At 64.1% G+C, this 6,588-nt stretch overlaps 1 protein-coding gene across 5 annotated transcripts in view; it reads left to right on the top strand.

The window, feature by feature from the left end:
* The first annotated feature begins 565 nt into the window (after positions 1–565).
* LOXL3 (lysyl oxidase like 3) overlaps positions 566–6,588 on the top strand; it is a 28,944-nt gene continuing 22,921 nt past the window's right edge. For 4 of the 5 annotated variants that reach the window (XM_048846592.2, XM_048846590.2, XM_048846591.2 and 1 more), the window contains exon 1: positions 566–686. The gene's annotated coding sequence lies outside the window, so the exon portion shown is untranslated. Of the gene's footprint in view, positions 687–1,540; positions 1,623–6,588 lie in introns of those variants that run through there. The other variant, XM_075128212.1, reaches the window with a different exon arrangement.

The raw sequence follows: 6,588 nt of genomic DNA, 5'->3' as shown, positions 1-6,588 counted from the left end.
GGGCTGCTGCCCCCCCCCCCCCAACACGCCCGGCCCCTGCCCGGGCTGGGGTCTGTGGGGCTGCTGGCCCCCCCCAACACGCCCGGCCCCTGCCCGGGCTGGGGTCTGTGGGGCTGCTGGCCCCCCCCCAACACGCCCGGCCCCTGCCCGGGGTGGGCTCTGTGGGGCTGCTGCCCCCCCCCCCCAACACGCCCGGCCCCTGCCCGGGGTGGGCTCTGTGGGGCTGCTGCCCCCCCCCCCAACACGCCCGGCCCCTGCCCGGGGTGGGGTCTGTGGGGCTGCTGGCCCCCCCCCCAACACGCCCGGCCCCTGCCCGGGGTGGGGTCTGTGGGGCTGCTGCCCCCCCCCCCAACACGCCCGGCCCCTGCCCGGGGTGGGGTCTGTGGGGCTGCTGGCCCCCCCCGCCCCCGCCCGGGGTCCGACCTGCGCCCTCCCGCTGCCGCCCGCTGGCGATGGGGTTTGACGCCGGCTCCCGCAGCGCCCAGAGGCCGCGGTGCGGAGCGGGCGGGGCGCGGCCGGGCCGGTCCCTCCCGGGGGCCCCGCGCTGGCCGGCAGCCGCTCTCCGCAGGGCGCCGGGGGCGGAGAGAGGGGCCGAGCTGGCCCCACCCAGCAGCGAGCGCAGGCCCCGCGGAGCAGCCCCGCAGCCTTTCGCCCTCAGCGCCGGCCGGCCGGGACAGGGGCGCCAGGTAACCCCCCGCCGGGGGAGCGCAGCGCAGCGGCCCGGGCTCCCCGTTAGCCCGTCGCTGCCGTGCTCTGTGCTGGTGCCCATCGCCGCGGTATCGGACCCCACAGCCCCCGGGCGGGCTGAGCCCCGGGCCGAGCTCTCGGGGCGGGGAAGGGGGGGCCCTGCTGGGTTTGTTTCCCTCTGTCCTGAAGCTTGGCCCGTTTTACTGGAGAGGTTGCGGAGGGGGGAGGGTTGTGTCCGGGGGGTCCGTGGACAGTGTGGGGGGGTTGGGTGGAGTGTGCGGGTTGTGTGTTGAGGGGGCTGTGGGCTGCGTGTGTGCCGTTGTATACTGGGTGAGGGCTGTGTGCGGCACACTTGTGCATTGTGTGTGTGGGGGTGCGGACAGAGTTGTGTAGCAGGGGAGTTGTGCGGCTGGGGGAGGGGCTGCGCAGCGGTGGGTGCGAGGGCTGCGGGCTGTGCGTTGCGGGGGATGTAGAAGGCTTGGGGCTGGGCAGTTAAGGTCACCGAGGGTGTGTGCGGGAGGAGAGCAGTGTACAGTGCGGTGTGGTTGTGTTGCTGGGCGCTGCGTGCTCTGCTGGGCTTGCTCAGGGTTTGCAGCACAACGGCTTGTTTGTTGAGTGTGGTGCAGTGTAGGGTTGTGTAGCTGTCCTGCCTTGGGCTGGCTGCTCGGGCTCCTGGCGGCCAGCGGCTTGTTTGCTGAGCGGTAATTTACAGCCCTCCGAAGGGGACGCGGAATTTCCACAGACGCTGGAATTTGCTGCAGCTCCTGGAGGAGCCTGTGTGGGGAGGGGAGGGTGGACCCAGGACAGGGGGCGGGGGCGGGGCGGGCTCCTTTTATCCCCCGGGGAGAGTCTGCCTCTGGGTGGGTTCAGACCTCTCCTGCAGCAGCGTTTAGTAAGGCGAGCGGTGGCTGGTGGGGCAGGGTCGTTGCCCCCGGGTAAGCCAAATGGAGCAGCCTGTGCCCCGGTGGCACTTGGCAGGGCTGTGCCCGGCGGCCGTCTGGGGCTGGCTGGCAGCAGCTCACTGTGGAGGTTGCAGACGGCTGCAGCTGCCCAAGTAGCTGCGTGTTACGTCTAGGTCACTTTCTGCAAACAGGCTGCCTGTTGCTGTTTTCTGAGCCCCAAGCGGACCCCAAAGAACCCGCCCCAGCCAGGCAAGGGCTGTGCTGGCATCCCCCACGCCAGCCGCGCCCTGGCCATCCCTCCTCCCTGGCTCTGGTACCCGTGGGGGCACTGGGGCCTGCAGGGGCAGAGGTACGCTGGCTGTACTGAACTCCCCAACCTCTGGGGGCGGCAACAGCTTTGGGAAAGGAGCAGAAATCGGCAGCTTTAATGACTGGTGGCCTCCCATCCCCTGGCTGCCTCATCGAGAGGGCCCCAGCTCCGCTTGCTGGGCTCTGCGCCTCCCAGTGAAAGGCAGAGCTCACAGCGCAGGCCGGGGTTGTGCCCCAGCCCCTCGTGTTCTACTCTGCTGAGCCAGGGGCCAGAGTGAGAGAGACTTTGTGCTGGGGAGGAGGTTACAGTACCAAGCAAGGAGGAATGGACTAGTGGGTTAGAGCAGCAGAGCTGGGAGCCAGGGTTCTATCCCCGGCTCTGAAACGGGAGTGGGGTCTAGTGATGAGAGCAGCGGGGCTGGGAGCCAGGACTCCTGGGTTCTAGCCTCATGGCTGGGTGAGTCCTGCCTTGGAGCTGCAGCTGCCTCTGCCTATCCATCAGCGCTTGTGGGTCACAGTCTCCTCTGCCCTCCCCCTGCTTTTCCTTGGGGCTGAGCTCCATAGGGCTGCATGGTTGTTACCTAGTCACACCCGCTGCAGCCATCGCAGCGCAGGGAAGTGGTTCTCCTTGGAATGGGTCACAGGCTCCTGGGCTGGGATTGCTTTTGCCTGGGGCTGCAGCCAGCGCCTAGATGGGTATTCTTGCCCTGATCAGCAGGGTGCCCCAGTGCACCCAGCGAGGGAGATGCTGCAGGGAGTACTGGTGTGAGCAGGGCTGGAAAAGGGGCTGTGCCCCAGGCTCGGCCAGCATGTGTGAGTGAGGGGCTCTTGCAAGGGAGCTCGGGCACAGAGCTGAGCTTTGGAGCATAGTGGTCTCCTCTCCTGTGGCAGTGAGTTCCAGAAACCAGGGCAGGCTCCCAGGACGGTTCTGTCACCTGTTCTCACAAGCCCCTGGCTGTCCCCCATGCGGCAACCAGTTCGTTGTCCTGGTGATGTGGTTGTCATCATGGCCACAGGCATCTCTTGGGGACCCAGGTATCTTGGGGGCTTGGCAGCAGGCCAGAGGCCCAGAACCAGGCTCTGTATGCAGTGGGGAGCCCAGGCAGAGAGCAGGACCCTGGGGGACATGCTCCTGGAGCCCCGTGTGCTTGTTTCACCAGATGGAGCTTTCTCAGGCTAGGGGGCCTTGTGATTGGCTAAGAGATTGCTGAGCCTGGGGTCAGCCGTGCAAGGGGTCCCTGGGGCCAGGCTGTGCCCCACAGGACAGGGCCCAGTTCTGCAGCAGCTAGAGGAGGGAGCATATGCTGCTCTGGCTGTTTAGGCACCAATAGCCGAGAGATGCCCAGAAAAGCCCAGGGCAGCTTTGTTTCCACAGTCTGGAGGGGACTGAATTAATCTTTCGGACAGGGTAAGGATCAGAAGTGAGGCAGTTTTACTATGAGTACCAGGCTAGACCCTGGCAGCCAGACATCCCTGTGTTAACGCCAGGGCAGCGGCTTGTGTCCTGTCCCGTTCCAGGGCTGTGGGCTTGGCCCCGTCCCCAGCACAAGCTAGGGAGCCCCCAGAAATACCCTGTTTCCACAGGGTTGCCTTGGCCGCACTTCCTCCCCTGCACTACCTCTGTGGTGCCAGGCCCCACTCCTCGTGTGCACACAGACTCGTGTCTGTAGTGGGCAGAACAGTGCCCCTGGCTCTGACTGGCACCGGGGTTACCAAAATCCGTGTCCCAGAGGCCCAGCTGCAGCACTGGGCGCTGTTCAGCTCCCCAGAGAGGAGGGAGGTGGAGGCTGAGATAGCACGGGTGCCCCCTGGCCCTGGCGTTACTCAGAGCACAGCCATGGCTGTAGGTCACTCTTCCCCCCCCCGTCAGCAGGAGAGACCAGAACTGTTTGAGCACCTGACCCAGCTGCAGCCCCTTTGCGGAGGCTGGGCTGTCTGGGGCCGCAAGCCCATCGTGGACACGTGGAATGGAGAAGGGTGGCTGAGTTGAACCATAGGCAGGGCTTCTGCACAGGTAGGACTCTGCTGGGGCCTTTACGTGGCCCCCAGGTAGTGGGCAGCCTGGCCACTGGAGAGGGACTGATGGAGCCCCTAAGGATTCTCCAGCTGTGGCTTTTTCTCTTAGCAGCCTTGCCCAAGCTGTATCTGGCCTGCGTGTCTGGCCTTGGGGCACCGGAGTTTGTCTTTGCCCGTGGTAGGGCCGCAGCCCTTCCTGGTGCCACCTGGGAATGTCACCACCATTGGTTCCCCCAATGCATCTGGCTCCATCCCTGCCCCAGGCTCTGTATTAGCAAGGAGCGTTTCCTGGAAGCCAGGTCACCTGCCAGGCCCACAAGCTACATCACTGGCAGCACCAATGCCTCCAGACAGTCAGTGGGGACTTCCTTGCTTTCTGCTGTGTCATTTCAGGAGGGAGCTGTTGGGCTCTGGAATGTGAACTTGCAAACAAGGCCAAGTCACCCTTTAGCCTACCCTTGGATTGAGCTGCTTCAGGGTCTTGCTGCAGGGCTGGTTTGCCAGACCTCACATTGTTCCTGTAGCTCTTCTCTCATCCCTTGCCTAATGGTCCACATCCCTTCTGGAGCGCACACTGACCACAGCAAGGGGGATGGGGCCAGGGACCAAGGGCCACAGGCTTGGTGCAGGGGAAGGAGGGCCACTTGGAGCATGGGGCGGGGTGGGTGTCCCAGCGGAGGGGGGGAAAGGGAGACAAGCAACAGGAAGAGGAGGCAGGGTTCAGCCATGGCCTGGATGAGCAGGTGAGGGAGGGCAGAGCTCCAGGGGTGCTGTCAGCAGAGATGACAGAGCAGAGCAGGCCACGTCCATGCTGAGCTCTGCAGAGCTTGGCCCCGGCTGCCCAGGGACACTCCCCAATGCTAGTGCTGGTGGAAGACTCCCTGAGCCCCCAGGTGAGGGGACAACCACGGGGAGGGTCTGAGAAGGGGCCAGCATGGAGGTGGGCAGGTGTGGGAGGATTGCTGAGTCCCCATCCTTGCCCCCCTCTCCCGGATTCTGCAAGGCCTCTCATTCCTCTAGCTGGCAGTGTTAACTCCTTCCTGCCCCCGCTCCTGGCCCCATTTCCCTGCGAGGAGGTGGCCTTGGCCCATTCATTGGCACTGTCAGTAAATTCCTGAGGTTTCCTGAGCAGTCACAGGGAGCTGGGCTCTCTCTTAACTGCCTCCCTGCTGTTTGCTTAAGGCCTGTCAGTCCTTCCGAGCCCTTTCCCCAAGGTCTCTGAGGCCCATTCATGCTGGGGAGGCAGGCACGTCTGGCTCGGTGCGGGGTGGATCAAATGTCCTGCTCTGGGTAGGGACCCCTCGCACACAACCCCAGTTAGAGGAAACCTTGTCTCTGGCCAGAGTGCGCAACCCAGGCTCCCGAGCCACTGGAGTGGCCAGGCGGGATCACACGAGGCTCCTGTACGACCGCTCCTGTCACCAGCTGCTGCAGCCCTTGAGAGCCCCTCCTGAGCAGCCTGCCCCAGGCTGGAGGCTCCAGCTGACTGCGCTGGCCAGCTTGTGCCGTGGAGGGTTACAGCCTGGCTGAATTTTTGGTGCTCTCCAGTGTAACTCTGCGTGGCTCCATTGTCCCTGCAAATGTCTGAGCCTCGTGACTCCTGAAGAAACCTTGGCCTCAGTGATACTTTGTGGCAGTGAGTTCCACAGGCTAATTATATGTTGGGTGAAATATGTTTCCTTTGCATTGTGAATGTGCTGCCTGGCAGTGTCGGGGATGTCCCCTCATGAGGTGAGTAGCCCAGTGCCCCGCCCACCTCTCCACCTCAGCCAGCGTGTCGGACCCCTCTGCCCTGCCCCTCTCAGAAACACCCTCTTCTCCCCCGGCCTTGACAGAGCTTGGCTGAGTGCAGGGAGGAGCCTCCCACAGACAGGGGGGCCCCGAGAAGAGGCATGAAACGCCCGTTCTCTTCTCAGGTTATCTAACCCACTGGTGCCAGAGTGCTGGCGCCCCTTCCTGGCATCCCCCGACCTCCCAGCCCTGCAGAATCCAGCCCCTGGCCACTGCTCAGGTCTTGCCTCTTCTCTCTCCTTGTGCCCTCCCTACCCTGGCGGGCTCCCAGCAGAGCTCTCAGGGTGGCTGGGTTGTTTGGGCTGCTGCACGTGCCATGTGATGGGGGCTGCCTGTCCTGCTGTGCCACATTGGGCTCCCCGCCCAATATCCTGGAGCCTACGGGAAGGGGCAGTGGGCTGGGACTCGGGAGTCCCGTGTGGCTGCTGTCCGGGTTTCTGTGCCGTGCCTTGCACTGAGCGAGGCCTCAGATCCTGTGCATGGGCAGTCGCGGCTCAGCCTGTCTTACCGATGAGGCACCAAGAGGCTGCACAAAGGCGCTTTTGGTAGAGCTGGAGCCAGGGTGCAGCTCTCAGCTGCTTGGCCACACTGCTTGGCTGCCTCTGCTCTAACCATGGGGCAATGCTACCCTCCCTGAGCCAGGATTAGAACCTGGGAGTCCTGCTCTGTAGCAGAGGTGTGTGACTGACTAGCAAAGTGTGTCATGTCCCCCTCTGTGGCTGCTCCCCTAGGGATCAATAGTTATTCCTCCACGTCATGTGACAGAGGCCTATCCTGGGGTCCTTAGGGTCTCAGGAGCAAATCCAGCAGGCCATCAGTGGGTGGGTGTAGGGTGAGGGTGTTGTGAAAACTAGAATTTGTGTCTCCGGTTTTTCCTTGCTGG

Source organism: Caretta caretta, chromosome 4 (genome assembly GCF_965140235.1).
Source record: "Caretta caretta isolate rCarCar2 chromosome 4, rCarCar1.hap1, whole genome shotgun sequence".
NCBI classification, from domain to species: domain Eukaryota; kingdom Metazoa; phylum Chordata; order Testudines; family Cheloniidae; genus Caretta; species Caretta caretta.
The sequence above is the reverse complement of the archived record's forward strand: the minus strand, read 5'-3'. Positions and strand labels throughout refer to the sequence as shown.